Source organism: Eptatretus burgeri, chromosome 12 (assembly GCF_056783735.1).
Source record: "Eptatretus burgeri isolate ZD-2024b chromosome 12, Ebu_testis_v1, whole genome shotgun sequence".
Taxonomy (NCBI): Eukaryota; Metazoa; Chordata; class Myxini; order Myxiniformes; family Myxinidae; genus Eptatretus; species Eptatretus burgeri.
The window spans coordinates 31068997-31093637 of record NC_140972.1 but is presented as its reverse complement, the minus strand read 5'-3'; the positions used below and the strand labels follow the sequence as shown (position 1 = coordinate 31093637).

The 24641-nt window shown below is 46.3% G+C and overlaps 1 long non-coding RNA gene across 1 annotated transcript; it reads left to right on the top strand.

Moving 5' to 3' along the window:
- The first annotated feature begins 8471 nt into the window (after positions 1–8471).
- LOC147015358 (uncharacterized) lies at positions 8472–22601 on the top strand. Its single transcript, XR_015050109.1, has 3 exons — positions 8472–8595; positions 18605–18748; positions 21828–22601. It is a non-coding gene; the product is annotated as an uncharacterized LOC147015358 (long non-coding RNA).
- The last annotated feature ends 2040 nt before the right edge of the window (positions 22602–24641 follow it).

Sequence of the window (24641 nt, the reverse complement as noted above, 5' to 3'; positions counted from 1 at the left end):
CTGGCCAACTTCATCGGCTGGCCGTGTTTTGCTTCAAGGCGGAGGCCGGCCAACTTCATCGGCAGCTGTTGTTTTGCTGCAAGGCCTGTGCCGGCCAGTTCGCCGGCTGGCCGTTTTCTTCAAGGCCTGTGCCGGCCAGTTCATCTGCCGGCTGTGTTTGCCTGCAGCGGCCTTCTTCTGCGGGCTGTGTTTGCCTGCTGCCTTTGCCATGCCATGCCCACTGCCCAGGTTCACCAGCCCCGTTCAATTTTTGCTTTGCCCCCCCCCCCTGTTCATTGCCATGTACGCCAGGATCAAGGCAACAGTTTGCAAGCTGCGAGAACTGCCCTGTTGGCAGCTACAACACGGGCCTGCAGTGGCGGCCCGTGCACCGTGTTTGTGTTCATCCATCCATTCGTTGTGCTCATTGCGTGTGCCACTTGAGCTGGCACGGAGACTGCGTTGTGCAGCCCATGCACCGTTGTGGTTCACTGCGTTCAGTTCAAAAGGGAAGGCCTTGGACTGCGTGTGAGCAGCCAGCCACGTTCCCTGTCACCTGCATTGTTTTGAGCCAGAGACTGCATGCGAGTAGCCTGGCTCCCTGCTAACTGTTTTCTTTTGCAGAGTTCAGTGATCCTGGGCCATGGTTTAGTGTAAAATTTGTAAGTTAAGGTTAAGATGTACTGTAAATATGAGTGCGCCCCCGGCATGTCTGTCCTAGCGCCGGCAATTTTATTTAAGTCGTCCGTGTGAGTGAGTTTATTTAGGTAGTTACGCAGCCCTCAGGTTATTTATTTTGGGGACACGAATACCATGAATGTCGCACTCAGGGATCCGTAGGTAAAGTGTACTAGGGGAAAACTACACATGATGGCACACGAAAATTTGACGACTCGGGACGAGCCTGTAAAAAGGGGAGGGGGTAGTGTTGTGGTTACCAAATTCGCAAACCACCATTCAGGTCCCTTAGGTGAGATATCTCGGTAAGTATATGTGTAGTTAGGCCCAAACCCGTTGTCTAGTGGGAATACATGTCATTTATGCGTGCTGCGACTCTTCAGGATAGCCGTTTTTCTTTTACTATCTTTATTTTGGACCAACCGCCATTGTTACCACCACCAACCACAACATCAACCACCCACCGTGGCGCCGCTTCACGTCACACCTCGCAACCGTCGCATCGCCACCGTTCTTGCGCCGCTTGTGGGTACCGGTGTTGGACTCGTGCAGGGCGCGCGCCGAACAGCGTGTACAAAACCACGGATTTTCCGCTTCAAAAACGACACACGCCCACTTTTGTTCCGTCCAATCGGTGAGCGAGGGGCGATTTGGCCCCGCCTCCAGGGCGGTCGCTATATGCAAATTTATGGATCAAAATGCATTCACGCCCACTTTTTCTCGGGCCAATGGGGAGCGAGGTGAAAGGTCGAAGGCAGGGGGTCAAAGATGAGAGAGCGAAGCCACGGGGCTTATATAAGCGACCGCGTTCGTCAAGTCAGGAGAGTTAAGACTTCGCAGTCGGTGGAGTTGGGAAGAAGAAGCAAGAAGGAGTTGGTCGTCGTCGTGTGCGTTGGAGTCGGAGCGAAGGGGACGGAGCTGTGGAGAGGCGGCGAGGGCAGACGAGGGGGTGCTCGCGTGGTGCCGGGAGCTGCACACCAGGGAGGCCGACGGCGCGACCTGGTCGAGGTGGAGACGCTCGTCGCGGGACTCGAGGCAGAGTAGAAATCCTCCTTTCCCCCGAGCATCAGCAACCCCCTCCTGTTTCCCCCCCGCGCTGAGATAGTGCGACCAAGGGGGCCCCTTTCCCACCCCTTACCAGACACTGTTCGCGAGGCCCGCGGAGTTGAGGCACCATCGCCGCTCCGCGTCTCATTACCAGACGGGTAGGCCCGACCCGGTCTCGGCCTCAGGCCCGCCTCATCCTTGAGGGTTCTCTTTTCTTTTTCTTGGTTTTGGGTATGTGTTGTCGGCGCCGTCTGTGAAGTAAAATTGTATAAGTGTTGCCGTGTGCTCGCGTAATCGGTATTAGATCTGCATTGTCGCATTTGCTTTTTGTGTAAAATTGCATTGTGTTTCTCTTCTTTTCTATGTGCTTTTGGTGGAATTGAATATGTGTGCTTTCCGTTCATCGCGAATAAATGTGCTTTGTGTTGAACTGTTTCCCGCTTCGCTTCGTCATTTCTTTCATTGAATCCTCATCTTGCTTCACGTAAAGGGTTGGTAGTGGGCTGAATACGCCCGATAATTAATCGAACCGTCGAGGCCGACGATAACACCGCTCGGTTATCCCGATAGTACGGAACGGGTCGCTTAAGTGGCCCGTGTCCGAAGTCGACCTGCGGCGAGGTGCGATCGCCCGGTCTACCCTCCGTGTGGGTACTTAGGTAGGTCGAATTTGGCGAGCAACCCTATCCCACGCGGGGGCCGATTGGCTCGATCGCGGTGAGACCGAAAGGTCCACCCGTGACTGGTTCCCGGCGTTAGTCCGAGAGGGTCACGACTGGATTGTCCGTCCGGTGGGCGACGTGCCGCGATTCGAGTTACGTGGCCGTCCGCACGCCGGCGGGCGCGAATCCGTAACAATATATATATATATATATATATATATATATATATATATATATATATATACACATATATATATATATATATATATATATATATATATATATATATATATATATATATATATATATATATATATATATATATATATATATATATGTATATATATATATATATATATATATATATATATATATATATATATATATATGTATATATATATATATATATATATATGTATATATATATATATATATATATATATATATATATATATGTATATATATATGTATATATATATAACATATATATATCTATTTGTGTATAGTATATATATATATATATATATATATATATATATATATATATATATATATATATATATATATATATATATATATATATATATATATATATATATATATATATATATATATATATATATATATATATATATATATATATATATGTGTATATATATATATATATATATATATATATATATATATATATATATATATATATATATATATATATATATATATATATATATATATATATATATATATATATATATATATATATATATATATATATATATATATATATATATATATATATATATATATATATATATATATATATATATATATATATATATATATATATGTGTATATATATATATATATATATATATATATATATATATATATATATATATATATATATATATATATATATATATATATATATATATATATATATATATATATATATATATATATATATATATATATATATATATATATATATATATATATATATATATATATGTATATATATATATATATATATATATATATATATATATATATATATATATATATATATATATATATATATATATATATATATATATATATATATATATATATATATATATATATATATATGTATATATATATATATATATGTATATATATGTATATATATATATATATATTTCAACCGTGTAGCGTAGGATCTATTTGTCTATAACCAATTTACCTAATTAATTACGCGATTTCGACTACCAGGGAAACCACGCTCTCGGCACGTCTTGCTCGAACCGGGTCACTCTACCGACTGCGGTGGAGTTCCAACTACCGACTACCAACTCCAGTTCGGGTGCAGCCGAGCGGAAACTGCCAAAGCCGTGCCGGCTGGAATGAAAGGATTAATTATCGGAGATAAAACCCTGCCTAAACTCAGATCTGAACCATGCTGGACCAATTCAAGAAGCGACAGAACGGAACTGGGAACATTTCTAACAAGTTTTATTTCCAGTAAATGAAGACACAAAGCAAGACTTAACGCGAATATGCAAGAAGTATTTACAATGATCCAAAAACACTTATCCAGTTCTACTTAAAGACGGGCCCACACGCAGACACACACACAAATGAAAAGAAACCCAGAGTTCTTTATTGGACCCTCGCAGCCGAGGAGAGAGACAAGCTGGGGGTCAGAGTTCGGTTGGGTACCTGGCCGTCGGAGAAAGGGGGTACTCTGTGCTACAGCACCTGACAGTGGTCGCTGGTTTGGTCCCCAGTCGCACGTGTGGGACTCGCGCTTCGTGGCGGAGCGCGGGTGGTGAATAGCGGGGTCCATGGAGGGGGGTCGGGGTCGCTCTTTCCTTCCTTGTAGAGCGCCAGCAGAGACACGTTCGCCGCCTCGCCGACCAAAAACTCTCCAAGACCCCAACAAGACTCTCCAAGACCCCAAAAAGACTCCTGCCTCAGAGTGCTCGGGAATTTATGGACCTCCCTCAGTGGGGAGGGGCCTTGGTGAACACACCTCGCTGTCCGCCTTTGATTGGACAGGGTCCCACGGCATACCTTTCCAGGGCGGGACCTTGGCCCCTGCCGGGAAACCCCAGCCACTTCCACGTGGGTTCATACTTGACGAGTAACGGTGTCAACGCTGCAACGGCCCCTGCCGGGAAGCCCCAGCCGCCCTTCCACGTGGGTTCATACTTGACGAGTAACAGTATCAATGTTGCAAAGGTTGTTGTGAAAGAGTTACAACGTTCGTGGGAGCTGAGAAACCAGAACGGCGAGATCTTGCCTTGGCACGACAGGGTGCGAGAAGGCAGCTGGTTGGTGGTGGATCGTGAGGGGCCAAGGGGTCCATGCAGATGGGATGGTTGTTAGATGGCTTGTTGGAGGGTTCGTTGGATATAAAGATTTAATAACCTAACTAAAAAGAAATCGCAACGCATGCCTTCGATTCTCCCACTGGACAAAAGGAAGGGGATCTGACTACACACATACTTAACGCCATAACTGACTTTTGGGACATCTGTATGGTGAATGCAAATGGTTTCCAGATCCGTAACACTACCCCCCCCCTTTTATAGACTCGATCCGAGTCATTAATTTTCGTGTGGCATGCAGGTGTAGGTTTTCCCCTATTACGTTTTACCTACGGATCCCCGAGTGCAACATTTGGAATACATGTCCCAAAAATAAATAACCTAGTGCGTTGCGTAACTAAACTAACAGACTCACTCGGACAACTTAAATATATTGCCGGCACTAAACGAACAACAGGTGGGTTAAAATTATGTACAGTCCTAATATTTGCACAACCCATGGCTCAGGACCTGTGACTTGAGGAGAGAAAACACAGCAAGTTAACATTTGTGGGTGAGTGCACAGCAGGTGTTGATGGTCAGATGTTTTTAGGGCCTACAAAGGTCGCTTGATTGTCGTTGAATTCTTCTTTTTTTTCTTTTTTTTATAATTTCATCTGATGGAGGCAACTCACCCTAACACGGCAGGCCATACGCCGTTTCACAGGCCATTTGAACTGGCCTTTATGCAACAAGATCTCCAGGCTGTTCAGTGCAGTCCTCAGTCCATTTGAACTGGCCTTCATGTAACAACAAGGAGATATCCGGGCTGCTCAAATGGAGTCCCCAGTAATGCGGCTGCCTGCAGGGCAGTCCTTGCAAAACACTTTCAGAGATGGCCCTGGAGCACATGGTGAGAGTGGGTGACAATGCAAACAAAGGCATGGACAAGTATGGAGGCAAGGCAAAGGCAGGCAAAGCTTGGCATGGCAAACGCAGACCAGGCAAGATGCAGTACAAGAGGAGGTCGGCACATGAAGCTGGCCGGCCTCGGTCTAGTCTCGTGGGATTGTGGAGGGAGTGTTGTAGCGCGCCGGCCAGTCTGAAAACGGGCTCGGACCTACCCTACGGTCTCCCCCAACCTATCGCCTATGCCTGTCTTTGTCCATACCCACCCCCATTAGCTTGCAACAAAGCAACAATGAAATTTAGACTTTTTATTTTATTATATACTGTATATATATATATATATATATATATATATATATATATATATATATATATATATATATATATATATATATATATATATAATACCAAGCTTGCACACTAAAAACTCGGTTCGCCGTCACACGATCCCTATGAAATTGCTGTGGCACTTAGCGGACATGCCGACAATGTTTGCGAAGTCTTGGCGTTCCATAGTACCACTTGCATTTTGCACAATGCGTATTTTTGTCATTCCCCGTGTACGGTCTGTCGTCTGCTACCAACTATGTTGTACTGCTATCCCGTGCATGTGCACGGGTATCGCAAGTCCATATATAATTACGTGTGTCTCTTGCCGCCTTTATCATCTTTGTTTGGCTAACCTGTCCTGACCGTCTATTCCCAATCCCTAATATCCTTTATGAGGGGACTGAGGAAGAGACTGGTGAATCTGTCTCGAGGCCCAATGCAGCCGCAGAATAACTCCCTCAGATTTCAGCTATTTCCAAAGATGAGTCCAGCGGCCTACGAACAGCGAAGGGATGGATGGTGCGAAGGGGTACACGTTTCCTATCTATCCTGGCATTTCTTAATGTTAATCTATCGCTGGGGCTTTTCAACACGCCTGTCTCTTTAAACTATCGGTTCAAGCAACCATGATTCCCGTCGCCTGTGTTGGTGTTTGTTATTAATTTGGGCCCGGCCCACAAATTTTCTCTTGTGCTCTTGCACAATTTCATGGCTGGGCAGCGTGGCTCCATTGGCAGGGATACCCATCTGCCGAACTCGAACTACGGCATCCCCGGGTCGCTGAGGCTGTCTCCGAGCCTACCTACTCCGTATGAGCATGGGGAACGCCCCTGGCAGTGTCCCCTTCGATGCCCACATGGCATTTTGGTGCTCCGAGTCCCGTTTCCGTGGGCTGCCCATGCCCATTACACTAACTCTGTCCCTTGGACCCATGGCCTACTCCGCTGCCGGGGGTGCCCTCTACTCAGTGAGCACATTTCACCAGCCACGCTCCCAGCCGGTCAATAGACTCCTGCACCCTTCAAAAGGTTTTGTGCCTTCATCCAACACCAACAACAAACCGACATCCGTTTTGGTTAATTTAACGAACATTACACTAACCCCGGGTTCCCTTGGGTGGGATTCACTCCTCCCCCCAATCATTCGTTCGCACCATGCATTCCACATTCATCCCACTCACACTCGGGCCCGCTGACCCACGTTCACTCATCATGTTTATTTCTCGGTTTTATTTTTCACACCACACTGATGCTCCACTCGCTCCGTCCCCCTAACGATCTCGTGCTCCCCGTCATCCTTTATTCTGATGGACGTTCCATTTAATTATATCGCTAATCTACGTCCCCACTACACGTACCATGTCTGCAATCCATTCTAAATTCAAACCTAAATTTCCCCTAACTCCTGCCACCGGGCCCCATGGAGGACCTCTCATACCCCATGATGCCGGTCTATCTAACGCTAAACCCTTCCACCAACTCGTTCTCCGTTGCCCACGACGAGGATGTTTGCTACATCCTGGCCAGGGATCAGGTACTCGTGCAAAGGCTCAGTAGGCCTTGCATCGCCAGGGCGGCGGTTTTCAACTCGCTTGTCCCCTTCGTTCGTGCGATAATTGAAAGTGTAACATCGCCCCGTCGATCGCATTACATGTCCGCTTCCGAGCCATCCACCATGTGAGCCGTGCGTTTCTCACCTGGCCTTCGTGCTGCGCGATCCCTGCCGACGTCACTCGCACACGGGCCTGGCGGAATCCATCGTCGGGACACATTCCGCGCGTCCCGTTAAACAGAACTCGCAGCCGACAGCACGTCGGCCCCTGCGCACGTGCTCACGTGGGGCCACAGGCTCTCCAAATCCACACCATTGCCGCTATTTTATCCGTCCACGTGGTGGTTTCGGACCAATCACGGCACGTTCCGGCTCCCGACCACGGAGTCATGCTTGCCTGGGCCGTTCGCAAAACACGAAACGGATCTCGCACGCAGCGTCCCGCGGAGCCGGCGCAGTTTCCGAAATAGTTCCGTGTGGCCCATTTGGCTCTCCGTTCCCGTCCGTTACATGATCCACGACTCCCGTCCGGGTCGGTCCGTGTCCCATCTCCTCATATGCACTCACGCATTCCATGTCATTTGTATTCTGCACACATTTTCACACACACTCTGGGACATTCATATCGGGGGCTCGTGTCAGCCCAAAAGATCCCGGGGTTTCCCTTCCCCCCAAAGCTCGGCATGTGCTCATTCGTACCATGCACCCCTCGACCTCGTAGGGCCTTACCGGACTCACCTCGTCACGCCTGCCTCGAGGGAGCATACCGTGTCCCCTCGTTCCTGTGGGAGGTTAATCCGACCCTCGCATTGGGTCTCAACACATTCCCCAAGCTCAACCCCAATGTCCCTTACCAGCTCTACTTGTGTGTGCCCTTCTTTTGTTTCGTGCAATTCGTCCCCCTCTTTCGATTTCTGCGTCTCCGTCACCTCTTTTAATTCCTGCGTTTCTTTTTTCATTTCCGTCATCCCCTGCTCGAGTTTACCGGTTTCTCCTTTAACCGTCGTGACGTCACTCGTTACCTCGACCTCGCCCGTCGTCATCGCGGTCCGAACAACCTCCACACTGTCCCCTTGACCCGGTCGTTTTTTAAATTCGACGTTACAGCTCCGCCATTATTTCCTCCTGGCCCTCCTTCATTTGTTCTTGTAAGCTTATCCCCATGCTTTGCATTTCACCCCTCAGTGTTTGCATATCATCTCTCTGTGCTTGTATATTCGCATCCATTCTTTGCGCATTCGCATCCATTTGTTTTTGTAAATCCCCTTCCAGTTGGTTCTGCATGTTTGCCAGTGTCTCCACCCACTGGCTCAAGTCAATTGGCGCTGGCGGAGCCGATCCGCCACGATCGGGTGCGGATCCGTTAGGGATAGTTCGGTCCTCTGGGAGGGAAATTTGATGTCGGGGATGCTCATGCACCGCCGCTGCCGCCCACAATGTTACCTCCGGATTTGGTTGCAGGGAAAGGTCTACCTGCCTGGTGTTGTCCTGAGCCATTGGTTCTTCTAACGTTAATTCCACACCCACCTGTACCAGTCGGTCTTGGTCCGCCATGGTCCATGCTGAGAATAAAATAAAATTTTACTGCTCTTAATTTGGAGGTAAATTTTCTATGGAGGCGAAGGGGGGTCGGTGGCAAGAACGACCACGAGGTGGGGAAAGCTTGCATTGTCTCCCAACAAAATCCCCGGAGTTGTAGGCCGTCGCTCGGATAACTCCGCGAGCCAGCGGGTCGTTTAACCGACCGTGATCGCCAATATTTCAACCGCGTAGCGTAGAGTCCATTTGTATATAACCAATTTACCTAATTAACTACGCGATTTCGACTACGGGGAAACCACGCCCTCAGCACAGCTTGCTCGAACCAACTGCGGTAGAGTTCCAACCACCAACTCCGGTTCGGGTGCAGTCGAGCGGAAACTGCCATAGCCGTGCCAGCTGGAATGAACGGATTATCGGGTACATTTCTGGGTTCCTGGGGAAATTTCTAACAAGTTTTATTTACAGTAAATCAAGACACAAAGCAAGACTTAACGCGAATATGCAAGAAGTATTTACAATGATCCAAAAACACTTATTCAGTTTTACTTAAAGACGAGCCCACACGCAGACACACATACAAATGAAAAGAAACCCAGAGTTCTTTATTGGACTCTTGCAGCTGAGAAGAGAGAGACAAGCTGGGGGTCAGAGTTCGGTTGGGTACTTGGCTGTCGGATAAAGGGGGTACTCCGTGCTGCGGCACCTGACAATGGTTGCTGGTTTGGTCCCCAGTCGCACGTGTGGGACTCGAGGTTCGTGGCGGAGCTCGGGTGGTGAATGCCCAGGGTCCACGGAGGGGGGTCAGGGTCACTTTCCTTCCTTGTAGAGGGCCAGCGATGACATATTTGCCGCCACGACGACCTTCTGCTCAACTCTCATGACAGCAAAAACCCTTTCGTGACAGCAAAACCCCAACAAAACTCCGCTCTCAGAGAGTGCTTGGGGATTTATCAACCTCCCTCAACGGAGAGGGTCCCTTGGTGAAACACACCTCGCTGTCCGCCTTTGATTGGACAGTGTCCCACGGTATACCTTTCCGGGGCAGGGTTTCGGCCTTGTTTGGAGAAAGCCGACCCTCCCCTCCTCGCGTGTTCGAGAAAGGTCGTGTTGGTGAAACTGCCTCGAACATCCTTGGGAATCCGTCTCAGGCAAAGGTGCGCTGTGGCCCACGAACCGAGGGCTGCAAGCGCGATTGTACCATGGATCGTAATGGGCCGAGGGGTCATGCAGATGGGATGGTTGTTAGATGGCTTGTTAGATGTAACAACCTAACAGAAATCGCAACGCACGCATTTGATTCTCCCACTAGACAAAAGGAAGGGGTCTGTCTCACATTTACTTAACGGAATAACAGACTCTTGGAACAGATGTATGTTGAATGCAAATGGTTTCCAGAGCCTTAAGTGTATATATATATATATATATATATATATATATATATATATATATATATATATATATATATATATATATATATATATATATATATATATATATATATATATATATATATATATATATATATATATATAGTGTTATGGTTGTGGAAATTCGCAAACCGCCATTCAGGTCCCGTAGGTGAGATATCTCCGTAAGTACATGTGTAGTTAGCCCAAACCCGTTGTATAGAGGGAATTTATGTGATCCATCCGGGCTGTGACGCTTTCAGTTAGCCATTTTTTCTGTTCTATCTTTTATTTCAAACAAACAGCATCTCAACAACCATGCCATCCCCACCACAGCGCCAACCACACTACAACCACGCCACCTCCACCATCAACGCTACCACATCTTCGCCACTCGCCATTCATTAGGCCCTGTGCGGTTACGATCTCCGGGAACAAACAAAAACCAACAACTATGTTCGGGGGTTTTCCCGCCTGTTTTTCCCATCGAGGTTCTCGCGCTCGATGTGGAGGAGGGCGATGCAGGGGTCAAAGGTGAGAAAAGGTGGGGGCTCTTTTTGGGGGAATAATTCCCTGGCTCTGAGCCAAGACTGACTCCCCCGGTCCCCGCATGGCGCGGGGTGCAGGGAAAGCGAGAGGTCACGCCTCCCTTCGAGAGGCTTCTCCAAGAAGCTCGAAGGGAGGTGGGGCCAAAAACGGGGCGGAGCGAAGGGTGGAGCCCCCCGCTACAAAAGGCGGACAGGACGGACCTTAAGGGGTGGTTGGTCAAGGAGTGGTTCGTCAAGGGTGGTTGGTCAAGAGTTGGTTGGTCAATAGTTGGAGTGAGTGGTTGGTCGAGGGTTGGTCTTCATGGTCGTCTTCTGCGAGCTTATTGTTCCTGCCTTGCTTCGTTGACCCGTGCGCGAGCGCGGAAAACAGCGCCGAACAAACCCCGTCCGTTTCCCCGAAACCCCATCCATACAGTCGAGCGGACCACACGAGCGACACACGGCACGAGTTCGCGGAGCACGCCGGAGGGGCTCGGAGTTGCGGTCGCAAAAGGAGGACTCGACGCGATCAGGGAAGTCGCACTTCCATTTTCTTTTGGGGTTTGGTGTAAATGTCTGTGGGTGGCACCGTCCGTCAAGTAGTATTGTTTTAAGTGTTGCCGTGTGTCGGTCTTAGTCGGTCGTAGCTCTGCATTGTTGTTGTTGTTTTAAATTGCTTTATGTGCATTCTGATTCTGTTTGACTATACGTGTGCTTTGTGCCTGTGTCTGTGTAAATAAAGTGCTTGCATGTTGAATTGTTCCCCGTTTCGCTGCATCCTTTCCTTTGTTTGAATCTCCATCTTGCTTCACGTAACGGGTTCGTCGTGGGCTTAATACGCCCGATAATTAGTCGGAACCGTCGAGGTCGATGATAACACCGCTCGGTCATCCCGATAGTACGGAACGGACCGCTTAAGCGGCCCGTGTCCGGAGTCGACCTGCGGCGAGGTGCGATCGCCCGGTCTACCATCCGCGTCGGTACTTAGGTAGGTCGAGTTTGGCAAACAACCCTATCCCACGCGGGTGGCTGATTGGCACGATCGTGGTGAGGCCGAAAGGCCCACCCGTGACTAGCTCCCGGCGTTAGTCCGAGAGGGTCATGACAGTATTGACCGTCCGGTGGGCGACGTGCCGCGATTCGAGTCACGTGGCTGATCGCACGCCAGCGGGCACGAATTAGCAACACTGGTGTCAGAAGTTGGATACAAACCTATCCCCCTCCTTGCGACACTGGTGTCAGACAGCGGGAAACAAACTCTCCTGTCTCCAGCTAAATTCACGGGGAATCGGTCCAGGGCGGTGGTGAGTGGTGAGTGTGTCGCCGAATCTGTAACGTTTGGGCCCTAAGAGTCGGGTGAGAATCCCGCCACCGCTGAATCCGTAACAGTTTGGTGGTTAGGAGTGGGATATTTGGATCTGTGGTGCATTTCGCACCCTGAACATTGGTTACGAGAGGCACGAGGAAAAAAAAAATAACGACGCTCGCAAATTTGATTTTATTTTGAGCGGATCGGGTGTAAAACTTGGAAATTATAAAGAAAATGGAGTCGCAAAATGGCGGCGAGGCTCCATCTCGGCGCGACACGAAGCGGGAGTGGGCTAATAACAGCACAACGAGCCGCACGGCACGAAGGAAACGCTCCCGCCCACTGGTTCAAACCACGTGGTCATGGCAGGCGAAGCACGATGACAAAGCGTACATTGACGAGCTTCATGCACGATTGGAGGATACCCTGGAGCAGAGGAGGGGTGATGGAAATTATATAGAGGAATTGCAAATTAAATTGGACGAGGCACTACGGCAGGCAGACGAGGTTCAGGAGGATTATGTGCACAGGGAATCACAACAATTGGCCGATGCACAGGAGCGAGTTCAGGGGCTGGAAGAGGACTTAGCCAGCACAGTCGAGGAACTACATGGAGAAACGACAAAAGTAGATTGGTTGCATGGGTTTTTGGTACATGAGTTGAGCGAACTGAACTCTCGGGATAGGAAGAGCTTGGAGGAAGAATGGGAGACAAAGCTAGAAAAGGAAAAACGAGAACATGATTTGGAATTGAAACAACTGAAAGAAGAGGTAAAATCAGGCAATCAGATAAGAGAAAGCCTCGAACAGAAGATAAAAAGAGGAGAGACATCTCTGGAGCAAAGGAAGGAAGAATTGTTGGAAAAGTCAAGACAGTTCGAAGAACTACAGGGAGAAATGAGGAAAGTAGAGTGGAGTACCCATGAGTTGGAACAAGAGAAGAGCGAACTGAACGAAAGAATAGAGGAGGAGCAAATTAGTAACTCCCGGAATAGAGAGAAGAAGAATGGAAAACAAAGCTGAAAAAGGAAAAACAGAAACACAATTTGAAATTGCAACAACTGAAGAAAAAGGTAAGATCAGGCGATCAGATAAGAGGAAGCTTAGAACAGAAGATAAAAAGAGGAGAGAAATATCTAAAAAAAAACTAAAGGAATATGATAAGAGAATGGACGACATGAGGAGGGAAGCATGTGAAAGAGGTGCGGAGATGAGGAAGGAATTATAGGGGAAAAAAAGCTTCTGAGTTACGGAAACACCAAAACAAAGAGACGGAATTACAAAACGAGCTGAGGATGTTAAGAGAGGAAAGAAAGAGAACGGAGAATGAAACGTAAAAGGAACCACACTGTGCAGATCGAACAGTTAGAAGCCAAGGAAAGATTAAAGAATGAAATGAAGAAAGAGTTGTGAAAGAACAATGAATGAAGCAGGAAAAGGAAATCAATAAATTAAAGGAAACGACGAGATTGGAGAACGAGGAACAAAAGAGACAGTGGGAGAGGAAACAAAAAGAACAAGGAATGAAACAGGAAAAGGAAATCAACAAATTGAAGGAAACTATGAGATTGGAGAATGAAGAACATGAGAGACGGTGGGAGAGAAAACAAAAAGAAAACGAATTTGAAATTGACCAACTTAAGGAGAGAGCAAGGTGGGAGTACACGGAGATGGAAAAACTTCAGAAAGATAACGAACAACTCAAAAGGCTCAAAGAGGAAGAACGACTCAAATGGAAAGGAAAATGGAGCCAGGAAGTAGAACAGCACAATAATATGGGAGGTGTGACATCACCACATGGAGTCATGTTGGTGGTGCTGTACTTGATTGTCATCACTCTTCAGGTGACACCACAATTAGAGCAAACCCTGGTGAAGGAGAGATTGAGGGGGCATGCGGGGTTGTTGACGAATGAAACACATTTTGAGCAGGTCCAGCATGTGGAGCTGACAGCCCCAGAGGAGAGTGGTGAATCGATGATGAGCAACCTGCTGGAGAGACGCGACCGGACAGAGGTGACTCTGGAACCAAGCAGGTACGTGGGTACATGCGTACATGGTGCGGACGAGGAGCTTAAGGTAGAAATTGAATTTTACGTTAATCAGGAGACTCTGTCCGATGGAGTACACGTATGCGTGACCCCTGAAGGTGTGTGTGGAGTGCCTGTGAATGAATGCTGTGAGCCCACACTCCAGACTACAGCACCGGTATGTGTTGCCGAGGCCGAAACGTGTGTGGGTACTCACCTGGCGGTCGAGAATGTAGCCCTGGAGTGTGAGGCAGTTGGTCAGTACACAGGCAAGGTTGAAGGTGTGGAATGTCAACACATAACCTTGGAATGTGTGCAGCCTGCTGTGTGTGGGAGTCCTGAGCATGGAATGAGTGGTGACAAAGGAAATAGGTTTGAGGTGCAAGGGAAAATAGAAATAACACCAGGACAGAACTTGAGCCAGGGGAAGGAAACCATAATGGACAGCTCCACATGGATTCTTACAGAGTTAGAGGTACTGCATCCAGGAGCAGGCTTTAGAAATTGGATTTTAATTTCTCTATCAGCCTCACAGGAATGTTGGGGTAGAGCGCAGATGAGTAGCAAGTGGCACTGGCTTGTGCCACTTGGTCTTCAAACCTTTCTGAGCACACGAGGGGTTTGGCTAGCTGAATGGGGTTTCTCTGTCTTCAGGGAGTTCTGGAGAAGAGGGGGAGGCCGCTTCTCCGATTGGGGTTTACCTGATTTCCGTGAACCCTAGAGAAGAGGGGGAGGCCGTTCCACTGATTGGGGTTTACCTGATTTCCGTGAACCCTGGAGAAGAGGGGGAGGCCATTCCACTGATTGGGGTTTACCTGATTTCCGTGAACCCTGGAGAAGAGGGGGAGGCCATTCCACCGATTGGGGTTTACCTGATTTCCGTGAACCCTGGAGAAGAGGTGGAGGCCTTTCCACCGATTGGGGTTTGCCTGACTTCTGCGAACCCTGGAGAAAATGAGGGGGTGGACCACAACCCCCATTGAGGCGTGACCCCTTTGAGCCGTGGCGGAAAGGCGGCGGGGTCATGTAATGGGTAATGAGGGATTCGCTCCCTCACTCCCCTTCCAATGAGCCAAAGAAGCAGGCCATTTGGGGATGTGAAAATTTTTATTGAAAATTGTACCGAAAGTGATTGCAAATTGAGATGACAGAAGGCATAAGAGTGGCACGAGTGGATTTGGGTGATTGTTGAAAAAAAAGCGGTGGAGACATTACAGGCAGAGCGTTAAACACACCTGAAACAAGTGGATGACAAAGAGTGGCTTGTTTGAGGAAGGATTAAAATGCCTGGTGAGAACCATGCAGAGGTTCCATGGGGCTGGTGAAGAGATTTTGATATCTTGTTTAAACTGTTGGAAATAAACGATTAGGGCAGTATGGAGGAGGCCAGCGGACGACGGACGTAGTGACAAATTGATTGGGGTTTGATGAAAAAGTGTACCAGTTAAATTTGATGACCAAGTGGTATCCGAGGGATTGGTATGTTTCTGTTTTCACATAAACGTGAAAGGTGTTGGATGGTGTTGTGGGCTGGGTGTGCGGCACTGTGGAATGAATGACTAAAGTGTTTGGGTGAATGGCGTGATTGTGCAGATGAGGAGAGTGAGTACGAACAACGTACCCTGTCGGTCGGCGTCTCCTAACCAGGTTGGTGTAGGTTAGGGGGACTTAGAGGATTTGACATGGATTCTGGCTGCTGTTCCATTGTGCAGGCGGACTGCGAGGGGTAGGTGCAGGCCAAGGTATGGGGATACTGGCTGGTAGTGTGACATGGTATTGGAAGTTGGTGAGTCGGGAAATAGGGCACCAGGGCTTTGGGGGTTCTTGGCAGGTGAAGGCTGTCAGGTGCCAGGAGAGCACAGTAGGGTTCAGTGCCAGGAGAGCACAGTATAGGTGCTATGAGAGCACAGTATGGGTACTATGAGAGCACAGTATGGGGGCTAGAGAGAGCCAGCCCTTAGTTAGGAGTGCCAGAAGCACGCTCAGGTGAACCCCGAGGTCGCTGGGTGTCCTCCACCCCCAATTGGAAGCAGGCAAAGAGGCCTAGTAGTAGTCACTCTCCTCAGCCAGCGAGTTATGCCTGGCACCACCAAATGGGAAAAGACAAATAAGGGCCTTGCCCAGGTTTAATAGAATGGAACAGTGTGCCAGGTCAGGAAAAATGGGTCATTAGGATCATTCTAGCCATAGCAGGGTTTGTTGCATTGTTTAGAGCTAAAAGTAAATGGTTAGATTCGATGGACTCTCCTCCGCACCATTCATGCGTGACACCTGCTACGAGTAGTGTTGATGGGAAAATTTGTTGGCAAGGGCCAGGCTAGTTCACACTCTCCAAGTGCCAGAGAGGCCACCAGTATGTCATGAGCACATACCCACAAAGATAATGTTGAGTAAGAAACACACCATCCTGTCTGTAAAAGGAAAAAAAAGGAGAGAAAGAAAGAAAAAAAAAAAAGAGAACTTAACCAAAACAAGTCCTGCCATAGCAAGTCAGGCAAGGAAGGTTAAGGGTTCACTCCATCTCACCTGGTCTGAGGTCACACACCCATTTGCTTCCATATATATATATATATATATATATATATATATATATATATATATATATATATATATATATATATATATATATATATATATATATACATGTAAAAATATATATATTTCTTTTTAAATACATGTGAAAATATATATATATATATATATATATATATATATATATATATATATATATATATATATATATATATATATATTGTTGCGAATTCGTGCCCGCCGGCGTGCGGACAGCCGCGTAACTCGAATCGCGGCACGTCGCCCACCGGACGGACAATTCTGTCGTGACCCTCTCGGAACAACGCCGGGAGCTAGTCACGGGTGGGGTTTAACCCCACCACGACCGTGCCAATTGCCCACCCATTCAGGATAGGGTTGCTCGCCAAATTAAATCCACCTAAGTACCTGCGTGGATGGTCGACCAGGCGATCATACCACGCCACAGGCCGACTCCGGACACGAACCGCTTAAGCAGTCCGTTCCGTGCTACAGTGATAACCGAGCGGTGTTATCGTCGGCCTTGACGGTTCCGATTAATTACTGGGATGTTGCACCCACTACGAACCCCTTTCCGTGATGCAGGATGGAGGGTCAATAGAGAAAAGACAAAGCGAAATGGGCACAGTTCAACAAGCAAGCATTTTATTCACACGCACACACAGACAAGCACGTAAGGCACGCAATTACAGCCATACACAATCGAAATGCACATAAAGCAATTAAAACAAAAGAAACGATGCAGAGCTACAACCGAATACGCGTACACACGGCAACACTTAAACAGTTCTACTTTGCGAGACATGGCGCCACAAGATCCATACAAAAACCCCGAAAAGAAAATGGTGACTTCCCTTTGGCTGGTGAGTCCCTCTCCCGCGACCGTCAGCGTGGTCGCGCCCGGCCCCGACCTCTCTCGCGGCCGGCGAACCCTCTCCGGCACTCCCCATCCAGACGCACAGGTCCACCTCACAACGGGCGCTGCCGCGTCTCCCGTCCGGGCCTTCATGACAGGGCTGCTCAATTATATATTATACAATTATATATATATATAATTCCAGCAATCTGTTTGTGTGTGTGTGTCTGTCTGTGTGTCTGCGCCCGCCGTTTCTCAACAACCACTGGTCCGATCTCATTGAAACTTGCCAGGTATATTGCTGGGGCCCTGTGGATGTGCCTTTTCAAGGTTTGATATTAATCGGACAAGTGGTTTCTAAGTTATGGCCATTTATTTACCAAACCAATGACAGGACACGGTGCTATGACATCGCGATTGACGTCACAAGTGTTCTTTAAAAAAAAAATGTTTGCACCTACGGCCACGCATGTACGGGCACGCACGTATGACCATGCATGTACGGGCACGCGAGAGCGAAGGAACGGCCTGTGTGGTTGTTTCTGGCATGCGGTTTGAAAGTTATTTTATTTTATTTTTTTTGCACGTATGGCCACGCACTCGTATCTATAAATGTTTATATATATATATATATATATATATATATATATATATATATATATATATATATATATATATATATATATATATATATATATATATATATATATATACACACACACACACACACACACACACACACACACACACACACACACACACACACACACACACACACACACACACACACACACACACACATATATGTTTACAATTCCATTCATCACATTTAACGTTTTCGGTTTTTGAACACCATTGCACGAGGGGATAACGTGTTTGTAAGAATAATATTTAAACGTGCCGAGGTACATTTATAACTGTGCACGTTTTGTCCAAAGGCAAGCCAATCGCTGTGTCAGCCATGCAATGTTCCGAAGCAGTGAAAATCAAACAAAGGCTGTGGAATCGACTCAAAGGCGGCACCTTTGGCAACCTTGGCATCAGCACAGCTCGGAAACCAACGCTTCGCATCCTTCATTAAGGTCTCGAACTGTGATGGCGTGTTTTGAAAACTTAACATCTGCCTTTGGTTTCAAAGAAAAACATTTCATACATCAAATGATATTGTGCTAAAATCATTATCCTCTGCAAATGGTCATGTCATGAATATAGTGTAATCAACACATAGCCTCGTATTATTACTTTTCAGCGCATGTTTATACATTTTGCGTACATTCCATGTCAAATTAGCTTCATAAGCAACAACAAAAATGCTTTCTTTTTTATTTTGTTGTTTGACACCAACTTTAGCAAAATAGTGCAGCCTCAACTTACAAGCTTGCTTATATTGTATAATATAGACTGCTCTGCGTTGGACAACTATTGTTGGACAAAGTCTTGGAAGTTGGAGTTACGGTGGAAAAGTTTCTTTTTTTCTTCCAACATCGATGACCATGGATGTGTGAGGTGGTGGAGGGTAAAAAAAAAAAGGCAACAAACTCACAGTGGGGGTAGGGGAGCAAGAGTTGGACACAATAACCAAGGGAATGAATAAACAGGAAAAGAGGAGAGAAGGAGGAGGGGAGTCACTCGCAAGTAAGAGGGTTGCATAAGGAAGGGTTCATGAGGCTAAAAGAAGACCACAGGCAGAGATGGGGGATGACATGAGATGGCAGATCATAAATTGCATGAAGTTTTGTGAAGAAGTGTGGTATTGACCTCAGCAAGGCAGTTACACAAACAGGAGAGAAGAAGAACAGAAAAGTGAAGGTGTGCTTCAAATCTGGATTTTCAGAGTTTTACGAGGAGGGGGTTACTGGAAGAACGCTTGCATCCTGGAGTTGCTGAGGAGGGTCTGGGGGCCGGGAGACCTTCAGAATCAAGACCAGAGGAGAGGCAGTGGAAAATAAAAAGTCCACCAACCTGTCTGTGACGCGAGATCAAAAGACTTTATGCTTCGGCCTCATTTCGGGAGATTTCACAAAAGAGAAAGCAATACTCCATTGAGTTTCAGTCAAAGGACTTGTCTGCTGTGATTGGTTCTGATTTTTTTTCAAGGAATTCCATTGACAGTAACTCTGACTGCACAAGTGGAGGAAATCATAAAACCAGGTATCAAGGTGAACTTGTACGCCACAGGTCGTGATCTTGCCAATCAGAGTAGGATGTCAGAATCTGTGTCGAATATTTGAGATATATATATATATTTATATAAAAACAGGGTGATGGTCCTGACCTCTTGTTTGAGATTTAGGGTGTCTCGCCATTGCTGAGAGAGAGGAACAGTAGTATGGCCATAGTTGAGTGAGTGGGATGGAATCCAAAGTGATGGTCAGAGATCAAGTTATTTGAAGACAGGAAAGATTTCATGTCATTAGCAATGATGGATTCCATGGAACTTTGCTCATAATTTGAAGCAGGCTTACTGGTCTGTAATTGATAGGATTGGTTTATGCATCCTTCCTGTGAACAGAAGTGATGTTTGCCAACTTGCAGTCCGACATGAAGTAGCCAATGGAGAAGGACAGAATGAATACGGCAGAAAGAGGAGAAGCAATAACAACAGATCAGGATTTAGAACTTGGGCACTGATGCAATCTGGTCCCGTCAGTGAAACAGAGTCAATGCCAGACTAAATTTATTGGGTGAGAAAGACACAAAGTCCAGTGGACATTGGATAAAACTGGGACAGAGCAGAACGGGTTGGGAACATGCGAATTTGAGGCAAATGACAAGTTGAGACATTCTGCCTTTTGCCGAGCAGAATTTGCGGTGATGTCATTTGAGGGGTGAGGGAGGAGAGGGGTAGGGAAAGCGTACATCAGAGACAGACGAAAGAGGAAATAATCTCTCAAATTAACCCAAGAACCACACTGGACCACAAAGGGCCTTCCTCTTTGCTCCCGTCGCTCCAGAGGTCCTGCCAAAGAGTCACCATAAACGTACATCACTGTGGTTTCTGACACCACCATTCATCAGACAAACAGAAAGCAAAAGTTAAAAAAAAAACCACAATGGTGGCTCCCAGGCTCCTCTGGCTTCCTCCCCTGCATGCTTTTAATCTAAATGCAATCATTGGAATTAAATTGATAAAGAAACACTGAAAGATCTTTATTATTGAGAAAAATTAATTTGGCAAAAGGAACAAAATTTGAGTGGAGTGGGTCTATTTGATGTTCCCATCTGAGCACTCAGGTCATCACACCAAGATCCCAGGCTGTTAGGGTTAGGGTTAGTCTGAATACCACCCCAAAGGTTCATAATTAATCGTCCTTTCTTCCCTTCATCGGTGACACGCAGATGATGCAGCAGTTATTTTTATTCCTGAATTCATAAAATGAATGATTCTTTATATCTTAACATTTTTTTTATCCTTCATATTTGTTGGCAATTAAGTGAAATTAATTCTGTCAACTTAAGCTAACTTTTCCGCTCGTGTGGTTCGGTGGTGGAGAAGTATATGAAGCGTGGTGCTTGCGTCTTGCACACCTAACCAATCACCGCAAGCCACAGAGAAGATGAAGAAATGTTTGGATTTCTTAAATTTCCTCAATCTTCTCGCAAATGGCAATCCGGAGCATGTGCTGCTCCACAGACCACATCCATCAGAGCAGTGGTCTGCATGGCATATCCGGAGCCATAATTCTTGCCACCGGTCTTCACAATTGGTGTCAATCTCACGTTTACAGCGCCTTTCGATATTGATTGGCTGCAGATGAGGTCTCAACATGCTTTCCTTGTTTTCTCTTCATAATTCTTGCTCACGGTGTGTTTGCTCAACACATCGCCTGGATGATCGTGTACTCGAACAGTGCGAGGTCACGGTGTAAAATGGCCTATGGGGGACGAGTGTCAAAGCAAGACGTATCTGCTCCCGTTAAAGAGATGCATTGTTCATGCTGAGCTAACATGTCATGGCATACCCTAAGTGGTTAAACTCTTGACAATTTCCATCAGCAGTCACTGATTTACTCGGCCTTAGGTAACAAATGCCCTCAAATGGCCTTTAAAAAACTTTTGAACAAATAAAAATGCTTCATGTTTTTTCTCTCTCCCTCTCTCTTTTTGAAGTATGTACCCCACAACAGACTCCCACAAAGAAACCATTTTTTTCCGACACAGGGAAATTGGAAGGACCTGGTGGGATTCCGTGATATTCCAAATAGTCAGCTTCAGTTATGGTGGGGTTCATGAGCTAATGGTGAGTATGTGACACTGGAATCACTGAGGTTATGGGTTCAAATCCAATTGATGATTACAGTATTTATGGGATGATATATATTATTACTTAATAAAATGTGGTGCATTTTTCACCACTCTCCCATTTTTACACCCCTTACTTTTATCTGTCCACAGACTTTTCCCTTCCCTCATATACTCCCCTTCCCTTATTTCTCTCTCCTATTATCCTCTGCTTTCTGCATTTTCTCAATTTGGGGTTTTCAATTTAGCACACTTCCCCCTCTGCCCCCACCTTTATCATCTCTGACCCCCTTTGGTAATGGGATTGTCATTAAATAACCCATATGGCTCACTAATAATCTACAGTAATAAGCTAATCTGCCCACCACACCTGGTCTGGTTCATTTGTGATGTCAGTCCATACATTTGCATGAAAGATTCCTAATGCCCTTGGAGAAACTTTCAATTAGAAAATGGAGCACTCACTGCTCATATCCTATCCACTTGAAATAAAATTATCCCAATCAAATACTGACTCCAACCTGCCGTTCCCACCTGCCGAAAATAATGAACTGTACTGTCTGCAATCCACCACCGATTGGTCAGATTTTATCATGTTGGGGTAAAGGCTAAACCTTCATTTGTCATTGCGATGTGGCATGGAGTAGCAGCAGAAATGTTTCTTTCTGTGATTTGGAGTCTGTGACTCATACTGTGAAGACGTACTTCTTTAATTATTAACTACAGTGTTTGAATTGCTGATATGAGTTGATTTGATATCTCTGGCTGTTCTCAAATACAAATGAAAGTTCTTCAAAGATTCCAAAATTCGTCAAAATGTATTTCTTTGTTGTTCATTCATTGGGACTCGGGTTGGTTGTACCGTAATGTGCACAAACAGTTTGTGTGTCATCACCATGTGTTAGCACTCAGCCCGCAGCATATCTTAGAGGATCCGTGCTGGTGCCACCCGGTACCTGGAGTATCCTAAGACTCTTCGCCAGCTCATCCACCTGGACATCCTGATAATCGGTGCGCCTGGCACTCGGCACACCCAGCACAAGCGCACTCAGCAATCGGCACACACGGTGATTGGAAGCGGAAGAGTCAACATTACCAGACTATGGAAACATTACTTGGTGGCAGTGGTTTAAACAGAGCCTTAATGACAGAGACTGGACCGAACTTTGGTGGCTTTGAAAATAAAACTACAAGCCCCCTGCCCCTCCTGAACCGTTTGGCATACTGCTAGCAAACGGCTGAGCAATAGAAAGACTGAGAAGATACCTGGTTTAACTATATGGCTGCTGCAGAAATAGACAACATGCGAGAGATCATTCAGGTCACAATGGCGAAGCATGCTAGTGGACCTACTACACTGAAAATACACGAGTCATTCAAGTGGGAGAACTTGGAAGACAAAGACAAACTTGAGCCTACTCTCAAGCAGTTCTGTGACTATGTGCGGACTAAGAAAACATGCAGTCCGAATGGTACAATTTAAACATCAGAGTCCAGAGGTCTGAGAATCAGATAATGAGAGGCAGAACTCTGTTCAGTATCACCAACTACGAAGTATCTGAAAGACCCTCTCTTGGGATGCAAAGCCTGCATTGGTATGAAATTTATCCAAGTACTGGATAACGACATGGTGAACAAGCCTAATGTGTGTGGAGTTCATGTCGTGGCTCCAACTGTCAGCAAGGGTGAGTGTGGATCACCTGCAACTACAGAAGAACTGCAGTCTTGATACAAGACTGTGTTCATAGATAAGGTAGGCAAGCTGCAAGGGGAGTACCACATCAAGATAGACAAATCTGCGGAGCTGGCGCAGCATGCACAGCGCAAAGTTACAGTCATGTTTCCTCAGAACATCAAGGAAGCTCTTGATGGCCTGGTGCAATGTGATATTATTACTCCGGTCACTCATCCTACCCCATGGATCAACTCCATAGTGGTCATGCCCATGAAGAATGACAAGCTATGTATATGTCTGGACCCCCGTGACTTCAATATTGCGATTAAATGGTCAGACTTCCTAACGCCTACAATTGAAGACATTGCTGCATGCCTGTAAGGTGCAAAAATAAATTCCGTCTCAGACGTGAAGTTACGATTCTGGCACATACCACTTGACTATGAGTCGTCACACTTGACTACATTCCATCTACCATTTGGACGGTACCGATGAAAGCACATGCCATTTGGTATTTCATCAGTGCAGCATGCATCACATCATGGAATGCTTGTATGGGTGCGAGGTAATTATTGATGGTTGGTTTGGTGCCAACACTGAAGACGCCTTACATTACAACACCATAAGTGTAATCTGGAGGCCAGATTGAAGCGGTGCAAAGAGAAAGCACTGACACTCACCAGTGAGAATGTGCAGCTGCATGCTGCTGAAGTGCCTTTCATTGGACACACTGCTACTGAGGATGGTTTGCAACCTGACCCAGATATGGTCAAGACCATCATAGACATGCCTGCCCTGGGGTACGTGGCAGGTGTTAGAAGATGTCTGAATATGCCTGTGCAGTTTGGGAATGGTCAAGCAATGCAAAGATGATCCACCCAGTGCTAAACTCAAGCTGTTGCTGAATCAGTGGATGTCTGAAACTCAGCAAGACCAGCAACTTATATCTGCTCCCTGGCATAGCACCACTCAACATTAGAAGGGATTTAGCTAGCCAGAAAGAACACCTCAGACAATTAAAGGATGAAGGACACCCACTGCATGGTCATCCATTGCTC